Source organism: Cyanistes caeruleus, chromosome 2 (genome assembly GCF_971803275.1).
Source record: "Cyanistes caeruleus chromosome 2, bCyaCae1.hap1.1, whole genome shotgun sequence".
Taxonomy (NCBI): domain Eukaryota; kingdom Metazoa; phylum Chordata; class Aves; order Passeriformes; family Paridae; genus Cyanistes; species Cyanistes caeruleus.
In genome coordinates, this window is record NC_141702.1 from 14,569,824 (window position 1) to 14,596,492 (window position 26,669).

General features: G+C 40.2%; 1 long non-coding RNA gene across 1 annotated transcript in view; it reads left to right on the forward strand.

Annotated features, from left to right (window-relative positions):
• LOC147654622 (uncharacterized) overlaps positions 1-26,669 on the forward strand; it is a 133,125-nt gene that overhangs the window by 57,101 nt on the left and 49,355 nt on the right. Inside the window, exon 3 of the long non-coding RNA XR_015282753.1 lies at positions 9,508-9,662. This is a non-coding gene — a long non-coding RNA (uncharacterized LOC147654622). The remainder of the gene's footprint in view (positions 1-9,507; positions 9,663-26,669) is intronic.

Below are 26,669 nucleotides of genomic sequence, written 5' to 3' on the forward strand. Positions count from 1 at the left end.
TAGAGCTTGGCAAACATTTTCTGATCTCCTTATGCTCAGCAGTGCTACTTAAGAAGAGAGATACCGCTGTAACATATTTTTTTCAAAGAAAGACTGATTTTGGTTCAACAGAGATAAAACAGCTTGAGATTAATTTGCTACAGTCACACAAAAAATATTAGATAATGTGCCATTATAAATTATGTCTTCTACATTTAATATTCATACAAGTTTTATACAAAGATTATACAATTTCTTATAATATTAAATTATTTTTTTACTCATTACCTCACAAAGTTGAAAATATTCCTTTTTTAGACCTTCTGCATTAAGATTTGAACTACATTAGCAGCTGCCATGTCCAGCTTGCTGATGCTCTCCAAATGTCTCCAATTTCTGAAGTCAGAAACTTCTACCATGTTTTGGCTAGTCCTAATTTAGTAGTTTTTAAAGCACATATAAGATAAAACTTTGGAAGCAGCCACACTTCATCAGGCAGCAAGGAAAAGCTGCTCCCAATGAAGAGGGCACTGGTCCAGCCCAAAGTCTGGAAACACAAGCTGAAGACCAAGATTTCAGTGTGATCTGAATGGGGACAGTGTTGCAAAGCCTTCACAAGAATGGTTTCCCACTGTGTATTGTAATGCTTTTATTTAGGAATGACATTGAACCTCATCTCTACTGAAATATGAGACCCTGTCTCCAAAATACCACAGTGAATCTTTGAAGAACATTGTATTTAAATTGTATAATGGGTAAATTTTATTCTCTCAAGACATAAATTTTAAGGGTCAATTTTATTCTTTCAATGTTTCACTGCAAGTGCCTTTATTTTAGTTAACTACACAAATACATATTTTATCCCAAGGATGTACTTGGCAATTATTTAGACCATAATGGAATATAATTCATATGTATGTAATTACATACATTATATTGGGCCTTAAATTTTTATCCCCTCAAGCATCTTCAGATGCTCATGTCTACTCATAAGATAATTAATTAAATAAACCATTACACCTTTATTCTCCCTGTTAAACAGGCTGAGGGCACCTGCCTGTGGGGAGAGCACCTCCTGAGTAGCTAGGGCAGTGAGTTTGGGGAAACCCAGCAGCAGTGTGTCCCTCCACATCTGCTTGGTCACCTGAGGCAGATGATGCTAGAACATTTGGGATATCCCAGCAGCAGTGTGTCCCTCCACATCTGCTTGGTCACCTGAGGCAGATGATGCTAGAACATTTGGGATATCCCAGCAGCAGTGTGTCCCTCCACATCTGCTTGGTCACCTGAGGCAGATGATGCTAGAACATTTGGGATATCACATCAGCAATGCCAATAACAAGGAATTGGTGTGTGCTTCTTTCACATGAATTGTGTTAAATATGGAGATGACATGATCAGTAAATATTTCTGATCTCAGTCAGATGAATTGGCCCTGTAGAGTGTCTGAAACAGCAATTGTGGCTAAAAATGTCATTCTGAGACCAAGCAGGCACTGAAAAAAGACAAGTAACCCCTCAGTGATGGCACTAAGCTTTCCCTGCAGGAATGCAAGACCCAGGTGCTGTTTGGGGTGGCAGATCTCTCACACAACTTGTACTTCTTCCCCAAAGGTGGTTCCCTGGTGGGCCAAGGTGAGGGGGTCTGACAGGCTGTGTGGCTCAGCAGTGCTGCTCAGGTGGAACCTGCGTCCCCACTCTTGTTTCCCCAGCTCTGAGGCAGCACATGGAGGGTGGGCATCCTGCTGAGCTGAGTTCCCTCACTGCTAGAGCAATCTCGGGGGCTTAGCAGGGAAATTGGAAGAATTCAGTGGGATTTACATTTTGAAGTGAGTTCAGAGTACCTATAGTGCAAAACTGCAGTTTGCTCTGATTCCCTTGCCTTTATGGCTGCAGTTAATAATTTCCTGGTGTCCCCCATATGATGCCACTGTCTCATATAATCCAGAAAATAATGAAGTGCATCAGAAGTCACTCAGTTGCAACTTTTGTTAGCTTATTCATCCATAAAGCTGGAGTTAAAAGGGAGTTAAAAACTCCCTTTTTCTGTATTTCCTTAGTAAATATTAGAACAAAATCCTGCATTGTCCCATAACATTTTTTTTCCTGCAAGCACCATAGTTCTCCAAGGAGGAACATTGGAGATGGACCAAGTGAACTGAAATTGATAAAATGATCTAAAGGTAATTACCAACATATGTTAATTTTTTAGGAAGTTATTTTACCAAGAAATTATGTCAGTATCTTCTGTGTAATACAAATGAAAAGTAAACTTTCTTTTAGCTCTGTCATTTTACAAATTTGTACTTGGTCACAACAATGCTGTGATCAGTTTCTCCCATTCTATCCTTAAATTAAAATATTTCTAGGTATGCCTGCATGGGAAAGGGAATAAATCAAGACATCTCTGAACAAGAATATAGGATAGATGTTTTAAAATATACAAAAGCCTAAGAGGGTTTGTGGACCTTGGGGACAAACATTCTCAAGGAAAGCTATTCTATTTGAAATATTTTTTTTTGTTTTAAAAATGCACTGGCTAAATTGATACTTTAGGGCCTGGATGTTAAAATCCAGTGCACTACAAGTGAGTTATTGCTTATTATCACTTGCTTTATTAATGTTTACAAAGTCCTTTAAAACCCCCAGGGGACTGCTGGGGAATAAGCAAGCAGACATGGTTGTGTATTGCAAAAGCTGTAGAAACTAAAACGTGTTTAGTTTCTGCAGATGAACCTGAGACAAAAGCACCTGGGGTATCCAACGTCTCTCAGATTGGATCTGTAGGCTGGCAGACCATAATTTTGATTTATTTTGACCTATTTTCTATTTTTTAAAAAAATTTCTATTTCAGTTGGCTCAGTCTTATGTCTGGGATTGCAAAGTTCAGGGAGAGAAGTCATCTGTTCTTGCCTCAATTATATTTGAAAGAAAACCTTTCTAATTCTAAAGAAAAGGACTGCAAGGAGTCAATGCCTTTGAGACCACTGGCTTAATGGATTTCAGATGAATATCTAGGGAAAACTGGAAAAAACAAAGGTGGAGTAGCACCCAGCAAATAAGTGTGATAAACAGATTCCTGGCAGTGAAAGTTTTCTCTTCCCTGTTCCTGGCTGTCTTGGAGCAGAGAGGGCAGGCTGCTCCTCAGGGGAGGGGAGTCCAGAGTGATGCAGGACTGGCCAGGGTTTTGCCAAGAGTCAGCAGAAGTGCTCAAGGAAGCCTCATGTCCCTTATACTAAAGCTTGTGGGAAACCCAGGAACCATGATTAGGTGGCAGGGATGTCACTCTCCTCACAAGTGCCTGTGGCTTATTATTGCTTCAGTCACACAATTCAAATTGTATGCAGAATTCAATTGGGTAAAATATGCACATCTTAAGTCTATTGACCAAATTTTTCATTTGTGTGAAATATTATTTCTCTCTATGTTCATTGGAACCACAACAGGTTAGGGAAATCTGGTTTATTTGCTGGTTTCAGGCTCTATTGCAGCTGCAAACACTGTACAGTATAAAGGCTGATTTTTTTAAAAAAGGAAGAGATATAAAAAAAGCCCCAGCACTCCTAGAAAACAAGTTTAAGCAAAGCTTTATTCTTCTGTTTCTATCCAAAAAGTAGACTGCTAAATAAAATGAGATGTCAGGAAAGTCAAAAGGTTTTACCCCAAGTGATTTGATGGAATTTTGTAGTGGCTGAATTGTGCCCTTTGGGTCTCTCATTCTAAAATATAATATAGAGACTCTCTGAAGTAAGACAGTTTTAGAAATCTGGATGGAGAGACAATGTGGAGCTCTCTAGATTATAGAACAGCATCTCCCCCAGTCAGCCCAGCGCCACTGATACTGACATTTACTATATTGCTTTTATCTGAAAGAAACAGCATCTTGCAGCAGTGGAAATAGGTCCAGTGTAATGCAGAAGATAACACTTCCAAGGTGCACAGTTAATGCTTTAATATGCACTTTTTAAGCCATTATTTTGGACAGACATCTTTCAGACTGAGAGTCCAGGTGTCTCGCTTGATTATGTCAGTCCTCTGCTCTATCTGAGAATCTTTCTAGGCAGCTTTACAGACTATTTACAGAGTGCATATATTACTTGAGACCTCATCAGCAGTAAAGAATCCAACCATGTGAGCTGAAAAATGTTTGGGTTTTTTCCATTTTATATGAAATGAGACTGAGACAGTGCTGGACTCTAAAGGGTATGAGTGAAACCTGACCATTGCTAAAGGAATTAAATCCCCATTTGAGGGAGGGGTGTGGTTGCTCTGCCTCAGGACATCATCACAGTGCAGCAGAAAAGTATAGGGCTGGCAGGCACAGAGCACCAGGCTGGGGTGTGCAGATCCAGACTACAAAACTGTGGCTTTTCCCCCAGTACTTCCAGTTTCCCCATAGCTCCCAGATGTGGGAAGTGACAATAGTCACCAAGAGACAAGCCTGAAAACGAGACTGTGGGTTGTACATACACCTTTCCCCCTCACGCATACACTTGCAGAAGGCAATGAAATAAATTTTAAATTATAAACGGAGACTGGAAATAGCCTTACTCAAGTCAGAGAAGGGAGCAGGCGTGCTGAGAAGCTGTGGAGAAGGTTGTGTGTGGGAGAGGAATGTCACAGTAGGGATGGCTGCTCCGGCAGGTGAGTGTCTGAGGTGTGCAGTTCGGCAGTGCTCGGTGCTGTGGCCAGCTCTGTGTGACATCCTGTCAGCAGCACTATGGGACATGGGCACACTGAGCAAGTCTGCCAGCAGCACCGAGCTGAGAGGTGCAGTCACACCTGGATGGAAGGGATGCATCCAGAGGCACCTGCACAGGCCTCAGAGGTGGCCCTGTGCAAATCTGAGGAAGTTCAAAAAAACCCAGGTGCAAGGTGCTGTGCCGGGGTTGGGGCAATCCCAACATGTCACCTATACCTGGAAGGTTCATAGTTTTAGCTCCACCTATTTTTCATGCCAAATCACCACATCCTCTCTAATTTTATGTCTTTATTGGGGCAAGCAACTTGGCCTATGCCTTACCTGTGACACCACACCCCACCTTTTTGAGGAGCTTCTTTGAATGGTACAGGTCTATTTTTCTGCTACACAGGAATTCACGACTCTCACAGCTGATGTCAGAAATATGTAGAATTTCAACAAGTATTTTTTCCTTCTACTTCTTTCTGTCCACTTTTCCTTTTTCATTTCCTTTGTGAGTGAGCATGGATCCTATTGTGTACTTTCCAGCTGTACAAATGAAATAATTAGTTGGTGAAGAGGTGATGAAACCATTAGACGTCATTACTATCTTTGGTGGAACTATGAAGATAAAACTATATGAGCCTTATTATCTGGTATTGTATTCAGAGACTATACAAGGGTAACTCTAGTAAACTATGCTTATTTCATGGAAAGTTTTCAGTGAAAATATTAATGGATTGAACAGTGTATTCAAAAAAGAAGGATGGAAATGTCATAGCATTAAAGATTAATTTTATTTTCTTCTGAGAGGAGCTCATCTCTCTGAGCATGGTCCTGGAAACACTTTAATTAAATCTATCAGGTTTTAATCCCTGCCCTTTATTTCACCTCTTTCAGACAACACAAGGAGAATTCTAATTGCTGACAACTTCAAAGTCTAAAAGATCAAAAATGCCACGTTTCTTATGGCTAAGAAAGCAAAAGAAGGTCATTTGGAGGAATATCTATGTATTCCTCTGACACGAATTCTAACAGTTCTGCTGTTTTCTTTTAGTTAAATCTCCTTCTGGGGATGAATTGAATGACTCTTGGGGAATGTATTATATGTAAAAAAATTTCGACTGTACATTGGGCCTGTATTAAACTTATTTTAATCAATGAGCTGGTGAAGAACCTTAATGTATTCCAGTGAATAAGATGAAAAAACATTTTTCAATTTTCTTTTTTTCCGCCTATCTCTTTCCCCTTGTCTTATTTTAAAGACAGATATTTATTATTATATTTTAAAATAAAATTTCAAGCTTAGAAAAATGATTCTTGAAAAAAATTCTGCTTCTTGTTTCCCCAAATGCCACTGTGGGTCACATTACTCGATCAGTTAAGTGTCCAGAGTATCATGGCATGACCCTTTCAGTCACATGTGGTCATCAAAGATCTCTTGCTGAGGTAATTTAGATCTCTTCATTCTTCATTTTGGGATATACATGAACTTTCTTCTAGGCATGTGAACTCATGCTATTCCCCAGGTGAACCTGCAGACAAGTGGCTGTAAATTATAATGCCTATATTCAGATGTGTGATGGGTTACCACTGAAAAACTGTGGTGATTTATGTAGGAGCTCTTCAATGCTTGACTTTCTAGCAGAACTTTCTTTCCAACTTTCCAATTTCAGTGACTACACTTTACTGGTCTTAGAAAAGTTAAAATGTTAAAACAGTTGTGCCACATCTATAGATTTTGTATTATGTCTGCCAAGGGATGTGCAGGTCCACCTACAGTTTCATTGCAACGTTACTAAGTTTTCTCCTGCAGTGTTTTCTTGCTGTGATGCAATTACCTATGAAAAGACATTATGGATTTTTTGAATGCATACTTTACAAACTGGTATTTTATCTGTGCCATCAGTGTCACCAATGCAATAGAAGCTATGTTTGGAATTCAGTGGTGACTCAGAGCACACTAGTGATTTTCAATTTCCCAACTAATGACTTGCTCAGTTACAAAATATTATCTGAAATTTGTCTTCTATGTTGGAGACACTTCTCTGGATGAAATGAAAGTACTTAATGGTGCTTCTCAACTGTAAGACAATAAATATCTGTTATGCAAACACCAGTGCAGGTACAGAAATGCACCACTATGTTATCCACGGCCTGTGGCTGGGTTTGGCTTTACACAAAGTGCCTGGGGCAGCCTCTGTCCCTTGTGCTCACACATGGTCTGTGAGTAGCAATAGGAGAGGAACTCCCAGGATATGCTGTATTGAACTTGAAATTGCATTCACAGTGAAGGAGTAAGAAGCAAGGTCAGAGAAAGAACTAGCACCGAGAGTGAGAGGAGCATAAACAAAAAATGTGCCTTTTACATTCTCCTAAGAATAATTGGGGATGATAACCTAATTTTGTGTGATAGCAAATACCTACTCTCATTTTCTCTCTGAGACTTGATTTATAGTCATGAATGAGAAGATTTATTTTAAGGGCTTTTGATTGATTGGGCTGGGGGTGGGAGGAGGTGCAACCTTTTTTAGAGAGTGAGATGTAAAACTGATACAGTTATTAATAAGCATTTGTGTTGCATAAGCTTGAAGCTGTGGCTGCTGGCCTGAAGGCCACTGTGTAAGGGGCCATATGAATGTACAGGCCTGACAGCCCCTGCTTTGAAGAACTGACCTCAGAAATTAGGAGTCCACTTCTTTCTTTCTCTACCTTGAGCTGAAGTTGCCCAGTTGGACAGCCTTCCCTGTGACTGTATGCTTCTAACCTTACTGTAGCCAGATTACAGGACTCACATGTTGGATCTGCACAGCTGTAAGGTCTCCTGGCATTTCACAGAATGGTAGAACATGCCCACACCAAGTGTGGGAGCTCTGCCAGAGCAGGGATTGTGCTTGTGTGATTGCTTGCCCTAAATCTGTTTCAGAGCAGCCCATTGTGTTGTCTTGGCTTTGGGTGTAGAGGTTGATTTGTGCAAGACAAGATTTGTGCAAGACCTGCTGCACTGGTCCTCCCAGTGTGTGGGGGGCCAGCACTCCCTGGCAGACCCTGCACAGCACCTTTGGCAGAAGAGAGGGAGCTGTGGTCCCTTTGGAGGGATGTGCAGGGCAGGGACTTCTGCTCCCTCGCTGGTCAGCACAGCTCCTGCAGCCTGCCAGTGTCAAAGATGCATCAACAGCTGAGAATGACTTTTTAAGGCTGGGCTTCTGTGGAACTGCTGGGAAAAAGAAACTAAAATGATCTGGTTAACCTTTGCAGACACTCTTTTGTAGCCTTTTATCTGTGTAAATAAATCCTAGGGACACAAGTACATTGTGACATATAAACTCACCCTCATAGCTCAGTAAGTCTGTTCTTCCCTGCAGTGCAGCCCTGTGAAGTCAGGATATATTTCTCATTCTCAAAGCAATGCTCTTCTTTGTTGAAATGCCTTTTTCCTGAAGCACCTGCTTGCTCTTCTCTCCTTGTGTTTCTTTTTAATTGACTATCTATTGACACTCACTAACAAATTAATGCCATTTAAGTTCAAACAAACAATCAAATAAACACACCCCTTACACCAATATGTAGCTGGTTGAGGTGAATTGCTTGCCACCTATAAAGAACAGTTTCTATTTTTCCAGTGTGATGAACACTCTAAATTTGTGCTCTAGGTATTTTAGTTTTTTTTATCTTAATATGTCTTGAGAAGATTAAACAGAAGAGTACCTGAAAGTAAAAATCCAATGTCAGATACAGACAAGGGAATGATTTGTCTCAAATTAATCCCTTAATCTTTGACAGGCATATTCTTATGGGTAACTTTTTCCTCATTTGCATTTATGATCTGAAACATAAGGTGATACTATCTTAGCACACAGATCTTCCTTTATCTCAGCCACTGTACACTTTTAAGTTAAAGATGTGAAAAAGTGGAAGATAATGCATGAGAAGTGGTGAGCTGCTATCCCTGGTAGTAATTTGCAGGGTTCACAGCAGAGTGTTTGGGCAGGACTGAGGTGCTCTGTGGCTCAGCCCTGAGAGTGTGGCTGTGCCAGGCTGGCAGGGAGGCAGAGCAGTGTAAGCCTGGCTCTGGGTGCCAGGGGAAAAGGGCTGCAGCCACCAGCCCTTCCCCAAAGGCTGACATCAGGTACTTGTTCTGACCTCAGAGAGGTGGAGGGTTTGAAGAGGAAGTTTTCTTGATGTCCTTCTATAGGCAATGGCATTGTTTCATTTTCTCATCTTGATCTCACTTTTTGAAATCACTTTAATATTTTTCTGATTTCTCTTTCACTACCATTTCCTTATTTGGTAGCATTAATTTCTTCTTTTTGATTTTGCTTCCACTCATCCATCTCCAGATTTCCTCTACTTCCCTCTGTCTTTCCATATTCCTCTTCTAGTTTAGTTTCTATTCTCTTTTGCAAGCTTTTTTTCCTCTGCATCTCTGTCTGTGCCTCCTTACTGAAGGCTGGGCATGGTGCTCCATGCATGCAGGATATTGCTATGACAGCTTTGGGAAACCTCCTCTGCCATGCAGTCCCTTTGCTGTCTTCCCAGTTTCTGCAGTTACTGGCAGGTCAGACAGAGGAGGGACTGTATAATCTATCACACAAGTTACCTCTTTAAACTAAGCTCAGACTATAAAAGGCAAGAAAAGAAGAAAAAAATTTGAGCTGTAAAATGGAAGTTTTTTTACTTTCGTGAATGAAATGTTTGTCTCTGCAACAATATTCAAAAGCAGATTTATAGGGAAAAAAATTGGAATGAAGAAGCAGATGTTATACTTCCTCTGAGAATTTCTTGCCTCCATACTTCATTGTTAGAAACCTTTTGAGCCTGAATTTCTTTTATGTGTTTCTCTTCAAGGCACAGAATATGTTGGTGACTGTAAGGCTGAAGAGGAAATGTTATGTCCTGAAGGAGTCTCTGCACAGCTTAGTTCAGGTTTTGTGTCTCCCCATATCTTTCTACAGCTCACAGAGGGTGTCAAGGACAGCGATCAACACTCAACCATTTCCCAGGTGAGGACTGAAACATGATTTGAATCACTTCCATAATGCTTCTATTTCCATAAAGTTTATGCAAAATTTTCAGAGATAAATGTGGCAGGTAAATTGCTGCTCCTTCTAATCACTGGTATTGGCTTAGGTGGCCATTGCAAAAATTGGATAATCTTTTCTTTTAACTGCCTAGTTGTGGATGATTAGCCAGTTCCCACCTTTCAATATCACAGCATAGCAGTGTGCCAGAATGCAGAAATTAGGCATTTAGTCCCTAATGCCTCCCATTTCCTCTCTGGCATCAGCTTAGATTCAGCCTTTGCTGTCACTTTACCAGTGGTAGAGAAGTGGTGGAATCTAGGTTTTAAGTGGTTCCTTCTAAACTCCTGTGTCCTGTGGGGTCTTGTCCCCACAAACTTCTTATTTGCTAAGAAATACCTTATTTAAAAGGTAAAATTTAGTGTGAATCTAAATATTTTTTTTGTTTGAAAAACATTTTGATTGTTACTGTTGGAGCCTCGTGCTTCTGACCTTAGTTATAGCCATGTATTTTCCCCTGTACTCACTAAACACATAATGATTAGTCACCCAAAATGTCTCAGGTGTGGGTTAATTTTTCCCTTTGTTTCAGTTATCTTTTCTTCATCTCTTTGAACACACAACTGGAATACCATATGGTTTTCAGGATATGATACAGTTTTATGGCAGGAATAATTTTGTGTTGTTTGACTTTTAGTATTTATTTCTCTTTGAAGACCTTTTTACTGGCTTTTTCTTTTTATATTTTTTTTAACTGGATATGTGCCTCCAGAAACTGCTTTTAGGTGTTTTGTTTCAGCATCTAAATTGATAAAGTAATTATTGTCCTGCTCGGTGCTTTCAGATGTTGTTTGCTAAAACAGTGCATTTACAAGTACTTTTACGATCTTGAAATGCTTCTGCTCTCTGCTGATCTAACCTTCCCAGGGTGCTAAAATGCCAATTAGGCCAGAGTCCATAACCTATCAATCTCAATGGGAGAGAAAACTCAAATTCCATGAAGACCTAGGCCCCCATGACACCAGTTTTATGAACTCCTTGCAGGGTGTGTAAATGCAGTCAGCCCTACAAACCCTTCTGATGTTGTGCTGGCAGATGCCATTTAAAGTCTCAATCCTCAAACTGTTCTACTGCAGCTTTTAATGACAGAGATGGGGAGGAGGAACTGCCTTGTTTCACACTGGATTTGAGGGCTCTTTGGCTTTCATGCATCAGCAGCTGATGCAGCTGTCAAAGCCACAGTTCCAAATGCTATCTCTGCTACTGTAGGGGATAATTAGAGATCATTCAGCAGATCAGAATATTCCAAGAGGAAGAGAGATCTTCAGATACATTATTTTAAACCTCCAGCATTCATTAAAATTTTGGTCACATTACATATGACATTGCAGGTGCTTGCAGATTCATACACCGGAATGCTTTCCTTTTCATGCTCTTCTCTCTCTCTGTGAGTGCCAGTAATGTGAATACAATCATTTTCATGGGCACTGAAAAACAGGCAATTATGGAATAAAAAAACTTCTGCTTCTGCTGGCAGTGAGTGAAGTGACAGGAACATTAATTATGCTTGAACACACAATAATACAATATTCAGGAAGTGAGAAAATCATCTGGGCATGAAAAAATGAGGTCTTTTCTTCTTTGTGATACTGTGAAATTGTTGTGGACATCGACCAAATCCACTTCTCAGCGATGATGCTGATGCAAATGAGCAGAGACAATGTTTACTTGCAGTGCAGCATTGGTTTGCATCAGTGTAACAGGGAGCTGGGTTTGTCACAGACCCCAATGGGAATGTGATTTTGACCAGCTGTCTAATTGCACGTAAAGCAATTGGACAAACTGTCTTCCATATCTTTGAAATTTGATTTCAGGTCCAGATCTGAACTGTGGTTTTATCTTACTGCTGACAGAGGCTGCACCAGGCTAGAGATTCAGGCTCTGAATATCTCTGTATTGCAGGGCTTGAAGTCTGTAACCAAATGCCATGGTTCGAGTCCCCCTCCCTGGGAGGGGGAAGAAGCTCTGCAATCCAGCTGGGAAAAAAGCATGAAATTCAAATACAGCCAAGCAGCCAATAACTATATCAAAGTGAGTTGGAGAGATGCTGACCTGAGAGTTCCATCTAAAAAGCATACTTCAAACAGCTGCTATTTATTTCTGCCTGATCTAAAAAGCTGTAGTAATTTTCTAAATCATCATAGTTCATTAAAAAATTGGACACCTGACAGTTTTTGAAATGTCATTTGAAATGTACAGGGCACATTTTATACCAACGAGTGGTCTCCAAAGATGGTAACTGTATCTGCCACCATGTTTTACTGGGTGGCTTTCAAAAGTGCAGATAGTTGACATCTGAACTGAAAAAGAAAAAAGCAAAAGTGATATGTGGTGGGATGGTCAGAGCTGGGCTCTTTTCTTGGGTGATATAGGCAATTCATTTCAGTCTGGCTCAGGTACTGGAGTTCTTGTGTGTTGTATGTGCATAAGAACAATTAATAAGAAATTCTAAGTATAAACATTTCTGTGAAGTGGAATGGTTTGTGGAAGACTAGCCTAGTGTTCCTTACAGTATAATTTAATTAGGGCTTTACACTGCATTCCTGACCTTGTCAGCTGAATGTCTCTCTGAATTACTCCAGAATTCCTAAAATGCCCATTGTTTCAGCAGTTGGCTGATGCTGGGAAAATGTAAATTTTCAATATATTCAATGCTGGTTTTTAATAGTCATAATTTTAATCAGAACTGCTCCTAATCTCCAAGCTCAAAAACTATGAACCTGAAGCCAGCTGGAAAAATGAAAGTTGGCTTATAAGCAAAAGATTAGATGAAAAAAACTCTGAAAAATCTTGTTTCATTCATTTACAGCATGTATTTTCTACTCCATTTTGTCCTGGTCCTATCTTTTTTGCTTCTATTAGGATGATAATTAGACTGAAAATGAAACAAATTGGAACTGTTTGTGCAGGTTGCTGGGAGTGCCCAGCTGACTGATCCACCCACTTATTTATAAATGAACACAAAAGGAACACAAGATATTTTTCACTTTCAAAAGTTAACAGTCTTCAAAAAATAAATGTTTTCTCTATACAATGACATAGTCTCTGTTTTCAAATCGTTTTCTGTAAAAACCCTTTCAAATGCTCTGTATTCTCTTAGACCAAGATAGCACAAGCCTTTAATAACAAAGCTGCTGATTTGAGCTGAACAAAACCTTTAAAAAGGTTTCCAAAATCTGTTTTGTCACATGACTTTTGAAGAAGAGAAAGATAAGATAGAAAATAGAAACGACAAAGCAGGAGAAAGTAAGATGGCAAAGCAAGCAAAAAGAAATATCACTTGTCTAACTTGTTTTGGTGTCTTTGCTGAAAATCTGAAATGGCCTGTCAATAATAAAATTCTATTTAAATTTTCTTCCCCCTGAGATTTATATTTGAGTAAAATAATGCAGAAATACTGAATGGTATAGCACTGAGATTGTGCTTGATATCAGGTGAGATTAAATGACCCTACTCTTTATGTTTTTCAATTGCCTTTTCATTTTTACACTTTTTATTATGTGGAATAACCTCCTAAAACCTTGAATGAGGCAGTGTTTCAATCACACACCAGCTTGTCTATTGAAAGGTCAGTCTATCTAAATGTCAGCCAGCTCTTCCTTTTGTACTTATATTAGATTCAGTGATTTACCTGGTGTGTTTCCCAGCAGATCTTTTGTTAGACAACCAGGTTTAAAAAAGGCAGTGAGCTGAAGAGATGTTTAATAAATGCTAGATGGGTGTAGAGGATGATTTGGAAAAACAGTGCAATTTTCTTAACTCTAGCAGGCTGAAATTGCATATTTTAGATACTCAATTATTCCAGTTTTTCTATACCTCAGGTCACTAAGCCCCGGGAGCATCACGTCAAACACAGATGTGCTGCTTCTTCATCTGGTTAACAGAGCACAAAGACATCCCAAATCCACTGAAATCAGAGCAAGTCTAAAGGAGTTGTCTCCTTGTGATATCTGCCTTTAGGACACATCTCTGTCAGGGACTGTCACCCATGGTTCCCTTTGTGGTCACCTTTGAGGTGTGAGTCTTTCTATGTAAATACCTGCCTTGAGGTGAGAGCAGCTGGATCTCAGATGTGCACTGTTCCTCTAGAAACAACCAAGTCCCACTCACATCCCACCTGAGCCCTTCCTTTCCCAACAAACAAACAAAAAGTCCCCAAAGAAGGGTTGGAATTTGTGCCTTTTGGGTCAATACAGCACCATGGTTTTGAAACACAACTGCAATTCTGAGTGTCCAACACACAGAGATCTGGCATTTGCTCACTGCTCAGCAATGCTGAAGATACAATGAAAACTAGGTTTCCAAAATCCATCACCCACACCTGACTAAGGATCACTTTTCATGGAAATAGTAAGGTCACATACAGTTAATGCATAGAAATTTTGTTCATTTAGGTACATGAATTGTTCTCAGTTCTTGGCACCTAATGCACCATCCTTCCAAAAGCAAATGCCCAAAATCACATAATATCTAACAGGGAAAAATAGTGCCTTTGAGGACCTCCAGAGGGAAATCCAGTTGTCTGAAATTAAGACATGTAAATTAGATATCTGATTCCCAACCTGTGTAAATAGCTGCCATAGCCCTTCATTGTGCCAGTCTACCCAGCAGACAGTAAACAGTAATGACTGCCTCAACTAAGTTTCATTTACATGCAGAGCAACTGTACTACAGAGTGTAGGGTGTCCTGTAGTGTTCAGTTGCTGCTGGAGAAGAGCATGGACTTCCAATAGATCCAATATCTTATTTGCACTATCACATGGACATCTGTCCCCTCTTTGATGGCACTGCATACCTGTGTGTGAGCAGTGGAACTCCCCCAGAGTGGCTCATCTTGACTAAAATGATATTTCTGCACAGTGGAGGTCTACATCAACACTAGTTATGGTCAGCTCTCTTCAGAGACTCTGAGAGAAACCGGCAATGAAGGAGTGAAATTCACCCACCCATTTGAGAGGTCCACAGAAGGGTGCAATAAATGGCACTCTACAAATGTCCTTTCTGTCTACTGAGTATAAAGGGAGTCTAAAGTTAAAAGCTAAAATATATATAATTAAATAAATTAATCCTATGCTAAGCTACTTATTCAAAAGCAAATCAATAATGTGAAACCAATGGGATAATATTTTTTATCATTAGTACCCTGGGTCAATCTGTCTTGACATTTTTCTCTGTAAGAAAATTGTGTATTGAAAAATCAACAAAGTATGAGTTGTTTAAATATGTGGTTTAAATAATTCCATGCCTTTCTAGAGTCATTTTTTCCCACTTAGCAATAAGAAAACAGTTACAAATATGTTCCCATACTCCCACTTATTCCTTTTATGTACAATTGAAGTTTATTATTCTTTCTCTCTTTCTTTATCTTTCAGCATGAATTTTCTTTATAAGTATTAGAAATCCTAGGGTGGTAGGAAGGAATGAAATTAAATAGTTGGTCTGGAAGTTCTACCCAATTTCTCTGTGTTTGCCATTCTAAAGACCCTTTTTTCTTTGGTTTTAATAATTTGTACTAAGTGACTTTAAATCTCTTTTGATTTTAATTTGTGAGAGATATCCTGTTGAATATTTATCCTTCCCACCAAACACACTATTGTAGGCCTGTTTCATTCTCACTCCCAAACAAGTGAACCCAAAAGCTTTTAAGATAAAATATAAAGGATGATGAAATTACATTTAAACATCAAAAGAAATATAAGGTTGCAGGTAAATTTTAACATCACAGCCACAAATTTGGTCAAAGGAAACGTCCCATTTGTCTCCTTTGACACAGTACACAAGGGTTCTTGTGCAGTCCTTCACTGTAGAATTTACAGCCTGTGTCAATGGGCTGAGCTTGCTCTGGGTCTGTATGTCTCGTGGATTTTTCCTCTACCACTATCCCCATGGAATGATTGTTCCACAGTTTTATTGCTTTGAGGGGTAGAAATTCTCTTCTGTGTTCACCTTCAGTTTATTGAAACAGGACTGAAACCAGATGAGCAATGTTGTGGCACCACAGAATGAAAGTAGTATCCTGTCAGCTATGGTTTTGCCCATATTACCTGTGCTAATCTCAGCCAGCAGCTGTTGCTGCCCCAAGACTTTTTCATGTCTGACACTTAATAGCAGTACTTCTCCAAATTAAAGCAAAACCATCATGATTTTCACGAACTTTAATTTGTAAATGCATTTTTTATACTTGAAATTAAATGCAAATTATTTGAAAGTGGAAGTTCCAAGGTACGTTCAGCACTGTTCCACAGCTCAATACCAATTATAATCCATCCTAAAACTGAGCCAGTGAATTTGCTTTGACCAAGCCTGTTCTGTGTGTAAACACAGGTCTTTATGTGCCCAGAGTTAGCAAACTAGCAGTTTTCATGCATGCTAAATAAAGATTTGCTTAAAGAGATAATGTTGTGAAATAATGAGTTGTTCCCACAAACCATCTGTTCTTCTCCTACACTAAAAAATATCTGAATCCAATTCCTTTGTTTTGATTAAAGGTTTCTTTGAAAATTATTGTTTCTGAACTTCAAAAACAGAGAACATTTTAGTGAAACACTGGATTGGAAGAAAAATGTAATTCTTTCCTGTACACTGTTAATAAATGAATGTTAGTTATCTGTGGGTTGTTAACAGTTTTAGAACCCAAACCTCCATGTTTTTGCTGTGAAACAGTGAAGCTATTATATTCATCCTGACAGAGTGTTCAAGAGAAAGGGAGCAAGAAAATCCTGGGGCACAAGATCTGCCATTTGTGAGAAGCACTACTTATAAAAAGGTGCTTTTCTGATTTAGGAAAGGAACATGTTTTTAGAAGATGCTTTTTTTTTTGTGCCATACTTCATAAGCTATTTCAAAAAGCCTACCTAATTTTATCATCTGGGAAATGCTCCATACAAGGCCTAAAGTTCATAAAATGCAGGGCCTAATCCTGCCTTGCTCTTCCAGCAGGTTGTTCTCTCTGCTCGTTCCTCCGCAAAACCCCTCTGCTGCCAAAAGGCCTTTCAGTGTTTCATCGAACTGTGCCCCACCCTGGTGATCAGGGGTTGTAAGAAGAAGGGTACCCCCACAGAGACCCCTTTCCTGACCCCAGCCATGCCAAAACAAGTCTGTCTGAGAGAGAAGCACAGCACAGGTCTCTCTGATGCCTAGGGCCTGATTTTTAAGACACAGCCTGAGCCAGACAACAAATGTCATTTGGGAATGACATTTGTCTGGGAACCTCATTTCCTTAATACCCATCTTCCATAACTCCACCATTTACTGCCTCTACACCCAAGAGTATTAGCATATCTAACAAAGAGAACACACCTAGATTTCTTGTGAGTTGGTGGTCCCTAGAAGCAGTGTGCCTCAAGGGACAAAGAATGGCTAACAAGAAGAACCACTAAGCCAACAAAGTCCTTTCTACATCAGATAAATCTCTGTACCTTTTACAGACTTACCTTTCCTCCCCGCTCTCCCTTCACATCTTCCATGACTTGTGACACAGGTGGGAAGGACAGTTTGCCTCCCCTGCAGCATCTTTGTTCTTGCTGATAGTATTATTCCTTTATCATATCCATGGTAGAAACTAGACATACCTCAGGAGGAGGTGCAAGAGAAATATGACAAGCTCCTGGGTAAGTTGCATCTTGGACTGTCTGACAAGACCTACTATGTGAAAAATTGCACAACCTGCTCTTTGGGTACCAGGATTTGTGGAAGAGAGGCACACTTTAAATTTATAAATGGTTACAGCTGTTCCAGTTATAAAAAACAGCTGAAACAGCTGATGCCCTTTGAGCCCATTATGTGAAAACTTTGTTCATCTGTTAGTTTGTAGATAAGTACATTAAATTACTATAAATTGTTGGGTTGATCTGCATTAGGACAGAGGGTTTCAGATTAATTGTAGTAAGATCCATAACGAGTGAAGAAGAGATGATAGTTACTGTTTCCCTACAGTTATGAGCTGCATGCATTCAGTGCAGTAGACTGTATTTTCCATTTCTGTAATGATGAGGATGTTTGGCTGGATCCTATTGCCAGGGACTCCCTGGGATTCCCAGTGGCCCAAACCACAAGGGAAGACAGCCCTGTTGAGAGCAAGGAAGGCTTTCAGTTATCAAATGCATAAGGGTTTTTTTATGTCTGTAGATTCTGTGACTGCTTATCACACTCTGAGTGCCTTCCTCAGGGTCACAAAAGCAGCAAGGTTTTCTGCAGGAAATGCCTGTCTGCCCAGTACCGTCAGCATTCCCAGAGGATTACAGGATCTTTCAAGTACAGACAAGCCATCAGTGGCAAATGCATGACAGGATCTCCTTCAATGTCCTGTTTCCTTTCAAGTTTTCTCCTCTGGCTCATGTCTTTTTCAGGAAATGCGAACTCCAGCATGTCTTTGAAGTGCTAGCAAGTATGGTGCTACTCCTTTCCTAATGTCTGTTGTGGAAGAACTTTGTAACACTGTCTTTCAGTTCCTCTTCAAGAAAGCCTTCTTCTCTGGCTCATGGATCTATCTTAAAATGTCTGTTAATCTAGAATTATTTATAATCACATGAAATTTAATGCCAGTAGAGCTTCTTACCCTTTGTGTCATAGGACAATACTAAGGAAATCCCCTAAAGGTCACCTCAGCAAGTCCCCATCTTGAGAGCCACAACCTCATGGCTCTTTCCTGGGCTGGCCTTCAAAAAATAAAAAGATAAAAATTTACAGGTTATCCAAGAAAAACCATCAAGTTCTTAGGAGGGTTTTTGAAATCTAGGCCACAGATAGCTTCTCTGTCACAAGACAGGTAAAATTGGATCTGTTCTGAAACCTTCAAGGTCAAGAAGTTCCTTTCTTGGGAAAGAAGGTTACTCTAGAGGAAATCTGACAGACTTCATCAACAACTTCATCTATACCATGGACAGCAGATTAAACAGCTGCACCATACTTGCCTCAGAAAGACTTTCTCCCCCATGAAAGCAGCAGGAACAGTTAGTCCAGATGGGTCATGTAGAGCTGCTGTCCATGCTCTTAGTTACCATGGACACCTCTAGATAACATCTGAGCACATTTGGGCCACTGATTACCTGGGGCTCAGAGTCACCTATTTGGGAAGCAGAGTCTGTCTGGGGTTCTAATCAGCCCAGGGTCCTCATCAGCCCAGGAGTTTCACAGCAACGCTGCAGGTTGATTCTTCATGCACTGAATAAGAAGGATTTGTGTTGTGTGGGAAATGACAGTGCAAGTTCCCTGAGAGGCACAGATTTTGAAAACTGACCACACAAATTAAACAGAAAGAGACTGGAAAATGCCCACCTTTCTTGGAAAGTTAACAAACCTTCTTTCACGCTTCCAAAAATATACTACTGGTTATGTACTTTGCTGTCAATTGCCTGATTCTGGACATTTTTGTTTCCATGCTAGATCATAAAGCTGTACATCTTTAGCTCTTTCTATGTCATCCATGTCCTTTTCTCTTGCTACCTCACCCCATGTACTTAAAGAAAGCAACATACCAGGTTTTCCTTTTAACAAACCTGTCTTCTGAGTCCTGGTGAATGTAAACTAGGCTAATTCCCACTGAAGCCAGCAGTGATATAGCAGTGATATATCAGTGAAACCAGTGCTGTGAAGATAAGTTCAGGGGAGAGACAAACAATAGGGCCTGGACCAAAACAGACTCGGAACGTTGCTGAACAGCTGAATACCAGCTTTTCATAAATGTCTCCATTTTCTTAAATGCTTGATTGCAGTGCTGAGGAAAGTAGGGTTGGAACAAAACCCCTGTCAGTGCCTATGCTAAAACATTCAAAACTGTGCTAATAAGGCAGACGAGGTGTCTGTTCCCCAGTCATGACAGCCAGTGGCACAAAAAACCTTCAGATAACTTCCTTCTGTCCCAAGTGTGACCTCATCCATATTGCAAAACAATGTAATACTCCCATATTATGCAAAAGGGTTAACGAGGAATGTGCTCTGGACACCAGAATAAACTGTTCTAACAAGGGAGATGCCAAATAAACAATGTGACAATCTTTTAAATGTTGAGGTTCTTAGTCCATTGCTCCAGCACTATTTAGCTTACAAGCTCAGCTGCTTCCCTCTCAGTCAGGCCTCTGCTCCAGGAAAGGATGAGCCCTACAACCTAAGATATTCTGCTAAAAAACTTCTGTTTAACCTCTTGCAAAAAAGGTTGTGTTGGAAATGCTATAACTGCTCTAGGCAACCAAGTCCAATACTCTGTACACACATCAATAGAATTTTTTTCCTATGGTCCCACTGAAGTCTCCCACTCCCACTCTCTCGTCTTATGCTCGTTATTACTCATTCTGTCCATGGAAAGTGCAGATCCAAATATAGACAATTTACAGCACATGTATGCCATGGTTCTGGCCCATCCCTTACTTACACTTAAGTGTGGAAATATGATGAAGTAATTCAAATCCATCATTCTCTTACATGCCAAAGGGAAGGAGCAAGTACTCTGCCGTTTAATAAAATCTAGTTCAAAATATCATCATGTAAACAAATCACCCTAAGATAAATAAACCGTGAATTAAAGCTCTCCACTGTTCCATCTAGAAAAAAAGATCCAGCACTAGAGTGCAGGAATGGTCTTTACTTCAGTGAAGCTCAAATAAAACTGGGAATGTTTGTTTTTGCAACTTTGCTCATTTATAAAGTGCCTGTTGCTATAGCAGCTAAATGCTTGTAACAAACTTGCATAAACAGAAATTATTATTAAAAATGTGTTGTAGTAGTAAATGACTGATTATATTCCAGTGTCTCAATTAAATTCACACAGCATGATCTGACACATGTGAGAACACTGGACACTGGGGTTGCAAAGGCCATACACAGGGATATTTCCAATTTGTTCTTGCAATTCGTCTGAATTGATATATATGTATATAATCCTGTGGAAGTTTCCACTGTCATTTGCACTTTAATAGAATAAATATCTTTAAGAATGTTTTGGAAATTTGTTATCTGGATGTATAAAGCACTCAGCTCTTGGGATGAAGGACTACGTACACTATCAGTACAGAATGGCTATAGTCTTGGCCTAATTTGGAAGTGGTGTGTTAAGGGATATAAAACATATACCCATGATCTAGAAGGTCTTCAGGCAGCATGAGCTAAGGCAAGCAAAATGTCACAGAAATATGTCCCCTTTCAGAAGTCCTATGACGTCAGTCCTCTGAAACTGCACCCAAACAGCAGAATGGGCAGAGGCTGTTTGAGACAGTGTGTCTTTCTCTGTCCACTCCTGTGTGCACTGAGAGCCCTCCTGAACTCCTTTCCAGGACCATCTCTTTCTGCCAGACCCAGACTTGCCCTACCACAGTGGTAGAAACATAACCCTTCATAGAAATAACCTCCCAGATAAGTTGCTCATTGGCACAGACAATTCTGGAAAGAGAGAGAAACAAGGAATGGCAATGAATATGTTATTAAGGCTTTCAGAAAGCTGTTCATTGGACTGATTTCTTTGAGCATTTTTTTCCATCAAAATGCCATATGGGATGTATTTGTTGAACATAAAGGCCTTGTAGATTTCCCATGGTAGTTTTTTTTCAGGAAGCTTCTGACAAAACCAAAATGGAGAAAATGTCCCACGTGTTCAGATACTGGATGCATAGCTGGAATTGAGCAGAGGGCTGAAAGACAATGCAGGCAAGGAGAGGAGTGAAGCAAGGCAGCAGAGCTGAGGAAGGGCCAGAAGTATCTGACAGCATTGCTAAACAGGTGGTAAAAAGATTTCTGTCTTTTTCTGTCTGTGATGAAAACACAACATTCAGAGCAGCCTAGTTTGGCCATGTTGCTTACACAGCTGTAGAGTACCAATTTGTGACAGCCACTTCTCACCTTCCACCAATACTCCAAGCCTGTACTCTCAGCTGTATTTCACAGCCCAGAAGAGTATCTTGTGAAGGATATTGATGCTGGGGTGAAAAGCCCATCTGTGAGTGACAACTGGCTCACAGCTGGGCATGGAGTAGGTCTGAAATGAACACCACTGTTTGCTCTACAGAGGGATCCACAGCTAGTGGTCTCCTGATGAGCCTGGTGGTGCAGCCCTGCTCAAGGATTCAGCTGCTTAGCAGTGCAGCTGCAATGTCCTTAGGGGTCTCTGCTGAGGAAACATTCCTGGGAAGGTGAGGTTTTCCTGATGGCCCCTAGCACCACTTCTCTGGCTGATACTTTCTATGTCACTAATTTGCTCAGACATGTCCAATGGGAGAGGAAGGGGGTGTTGATTTTTACACTATTTTGCATTATGTTGTCCTAAGCAGACTGTTCTGTAGGGACATGAATCCTCAGCTTATCCTGGAGGTACTTTAAAGATCCAGTAGAACACATAACCAGGTATTTTTGATCCTAGCTTAACATATATATCCTTATAGACTATGGTGTGTTGATCCTGGCTGATAGCTGAGCCCCCACTCACCTGCTCACTCACTGGCAGGAAGGGGGAGAGAATTTGAAGAACAAAAGCCAAAAACTCATGTGTTGAAATGCTAGGCAAGTGTTAATAGCTTAACAGCTGAAACCAAGCTGCTTGCAGAAGCAAAATGTAAAGCACTTTTAAGTGTAAGCACTGCTCAGCAATAACTAAAACTTCCTCGTGTTATCAACACAGTTTTAGACAAACTCCCAAACATGGCACTGTATGAGCTGCTGTGAAGAATGTCTGCTGCATCCTAGCCAGACCCAGCACATATTCTAATATATGTTTCTAGCATCAGTTGCTTTTCTTAGTCTCTCTTACTGCTTCTTTGAGATTATTTTTTAGCACTAGTGATGCTAGTAATGTTAGTTATGGCTTGTTAATTCAGCATTTAGTATAGAATAGCTAGTGATTTTCCATCAAAAATGCAGAGCTTTTTTCTTGCATAGAGCTAACCAGCAAGGGGCTGTCATTCTTTGTAATAACCCAGCTGAAGACTTGTCCACTTCTGGCATTTTCCTTTAGTAGCTAAAAATTTCAACCCATAGAAACATGTGGATAGGATGGGTTTTGGTTAGTAAGGGCAATGTCTGCAATAGCATCATGTATCAGCTGGGAGATCTGGAGTAAGGTGCACATCATAACTTTTAGACACTTAATTTGATGAGATGCAGATTGTTTATTTCATATGTAAGTTCAAATGAATTAGGTTTGACTCTGAATCACTCTGGCAGTAGTTTGGCAGAGGAAAGTTTGCTAATTTGTTGAGCAATGATTTATTCACTCTGAAGGGTTCACAGATATACATGAGTAATATGTTCCAAGAAGAAGCAGTTTAAAATCACTTAATGCAGAATCCAGTCTTAGAATCAGAAAGTGATGGGTAAGGCTGATAGGTTTTAAATCCTTGTATATAGAAAAATGAGAACTTCATTTTTTTTTTTGCCATCCGTATAGCTACTCCAAAATCCTTCAGTAAGGCTTTAGTATATGCACAGCTGTTTTTAACTTCCACAGGAAGATTATAGAGCAGATCCTCCTGGAAACTATTCCCAGGTAATGAAAGGCAAGAAGGTTTTGGGGAAGTGCAAGTATGGACGTCCCAAAGCCATGCCCAACCATCCTGGTCTGCTTCTGGCATTGGGTGGATGTTTCAGCAGGTGAGGAGCACAGCATATGTTTAGCAAGGCCTTTGACCCACAGTATCCTGCCATCATAACTGGGGGCATAAGGGCTGAGTTAATGGATGATAAGGTTGGTGGAAAATTGTCTGTAACTCCTGGAGTTGTGATCAGTAGCATAAAATCTCCCTTAAGAATTCCTCAGGGACTGATGGTGGAAGAACATCCAATGTCCTTGTTAATGATCTGGAGTTCTCACCATCAAAGCTGGGATCAGTCTATTCCATGCAATGAACTTGTAAATATATCTTTGAGGGAAATCTAGGAAAATATCCATGTCCTGAAATAAACTGAAACCTGATGATTTGACCAAATTTTCATTAGGCAACTGTAATAATCATAATATTTTTATGTCACTTTTTTAGAACTGCTGGCTATGGTATATGTCTTGTATCATCTGATGTAATTGTGATTATGTGGTTATAGAAGATCCTTTGAATCATTTACCATTTTTCCCAAAAAAATTTAGACAGAGAGATCTGGATTCTGGGGTCAGCTGGTTCAGCAGGGTCAGCTTCTAAATCAGGTCAGATTATCTGATAAATTATAACTGCTATTAGAGTTGTATGAAACTACCTTGATTTCCTTTTTTGACCATTTTCTATACTTTGGTACTGGCACACTGACCCTAAGATCTTGAAAGGAAATGTACACAAGAAATAAACTAGTAAAGCTTTTTAAATGTCCTGTCCTTCCCAGTGTCTGATGGGCTAAAACACTTTAAAGCTGTAATTCCCAGCTAGACTCAGCATAAATGGATGTTTGCACTTTAACTCCAGTTATATTGCCAAGCATTTCATGTGACTCTTGCTGTGACAGTGCAGAGCTTTTTGTTGTACATCTACAAGTCACTGGAAGGGACGATGCTGACAGATTATGAGAATTCCTAGATAAAGTCAGTAGTGAAGAGAAATGGAAAACTCATGTTGCTCTCAGAGCATCACACAGAGCTGAGCAAATGCTGGGTTGTGCTGGTAACCTCCATAGTGCAGTGGGGCCAGCTCAGTCCCTTGGTTCAGCCTGTTTGCACAATCACTACTTCCACTTCTGGACCTTTGGGGTCTTCCTAACTCTGATGTAGACATGGCCAGATGAGCCTCATGACATGACATCAAGTACTTTTAATTTCTCTCTAAAATAATAAAGTTCACTACACAGACCCCTAGGGTAGCTAGGTTTGCATACAAGTATTGCATGGTTTGAGAATATGTCAAAATACTCTGAAATGCTTTTGTTTGAGCACATCACACTGGTGTCAGGAATATCTGTTGGCTGCTCCCTGGCTAGCTGTGGAGCTGGCAGGTGCTGGTAAGTGAACTAAAGGTTCTGCAGATGTTGGATCCACACACCCAGGGCAGATTTCCATATTCTGACTCAAACTGTGTTGTTGCTGTCAGCCTGAGACATCACTGCAGAGCCATCACTGATGCTGTGGAGGGTGTCCAGCTGATTTGGGACAAATGACAGCTCCCAGACTGTTTCAGGTGTGACAAAAATATAGTATAAAAGAAACAGAGGTTTTAGTGTACCTTGCATTACCTGGATGTGTTTGAACCACACCACAAACCCCTCCTAAGCCTCCTCACAGGGTACTTAACACCCTACAGACCCAGCCAAGGCAAGGAAAGGCAGCACTGCATTTCTCTTCTCATGAACTATCAAATGCAGGAACTTCCATCCCACTATATTTCAGCACTAGCACTGACAAGGCTGCTGAAACAAGAGAACAAGTACAAAAAAATTGTCTTCATGGGGCTTTCCCAGTCAATTTCTGGTCCACCCCATTTAGGTGGGTTACCTCAGATATGTTTCTTCCCATTCAAGTTGAGCACACTGTAACTGGCCATTGCCTACTTTTTCCAGGTCCCCTGGAGTTACCTGCAGCTGGTGATTATTTCATTTCCCACTGTTTTGAGTATCTGTGCTTATGACTAACTCTTTCTTCCACTTCTGGGTGGACAACAGACTCCAGCCTACCCTTGGGAGTAATATAAGCCATTGCTTCTTGACGTGGATAATAAATCTTAACTGGATGGCAGCAAAACCAGACTGGGGCATGAAGTGTGCAGCACTTTGGCACTTCTAAGTAGTGCAGAATACATTTCCTCAGCTGTGCAGCTGCCAGGACACCACCAAACCTTTCCTCTCTCATCTGAATTAGCTTCTTACAGAAGGCTGAGGCAAGCTCATGTTTCCAGCCCTCAGTGCTAAAGCACTTTGTGGCTCGAGGCTAAGGATATGCAGAAAGCTTCTCACAGGCTCCTGCAGGCATGCAGATGGCTTTGCCTGTCTTTCTGTTCTGGTATAGGCATTTTTATGATAAGGAGAAAGCTTGTCTGAGCAGAATCCACAAAAGAAATCACTCTGAAAGCCTTGAAGAAATTCCCCAAGGGCCAGAGGTACATCATAGGCATTGTTGCTTTCAACAGGAAGGGAAAAGTTCCATTTTTCAGCTGTCTCTTCTGCCTCAGAGACAACAATTTGCAATGTTGATTATTGCACTCTGGGAAAATCTTTAGGTAGCACAGTGGTGAGTATGACAGAAACTTTGTTATGTAACTAAATATAATCAAATATTTCATGTGCACTGAAAATATCCTATGTAATGGGGTTTTTTTAATGTTCAGGTAATTTCATAAACACAAGTTCAAAAACCTACATTTTCACTCTTACAGAAACTTCCTTACTTGCTTATTCACTTATATAACTGTGCATGGGTACATTATATGTATGTTTATTTTGATATCCAAAATGGCTCACAAAACAGATAATTTGCAAGTACATAAATATTTTCCTGAATGTTTCTATGTTGTTCTTACCAAGAGTCTTATGCTTCCCTCTGAATTCTTCAAGAGCAGAAAGGCAAGCGACGTCTTCCTCTCGCTGCTTTGCTCCCTTTCATAAAATCATAGAAATCAAATACTGTCAGATGAAAGTAGACCAATTGTATTTTGGACCTCTGGAAAAAAGTCTGAGGAATATGGACATGCAGACATGCAACTCTTACAGATTTGAATAATTAAACAGCTCACAGAAAAGCTTATTTTTCAATTATCTTGCTACCAGACATGCACAGGAGTGGAGGGCACTGTAAGTTACCGTGAGAAGAGTTATCTTCACCCTGTATTTATATTCACTTCTCTGTTTGCTTTATGTTATTATGCATTTGTGAGCTCCTACACAGGTGTTTTTGCAGAGCTTCAGAAGAGTGTGGGACATTATTTTAACAAGTTTTGTATCCTGAACACCAGCCCTGAGCTATAACAGATTATCAAATGCTGACAACTGCTCTGGAGGACTGAAGCAGAGCTCCTGTCAGCAGCACAGAGAAAGGCC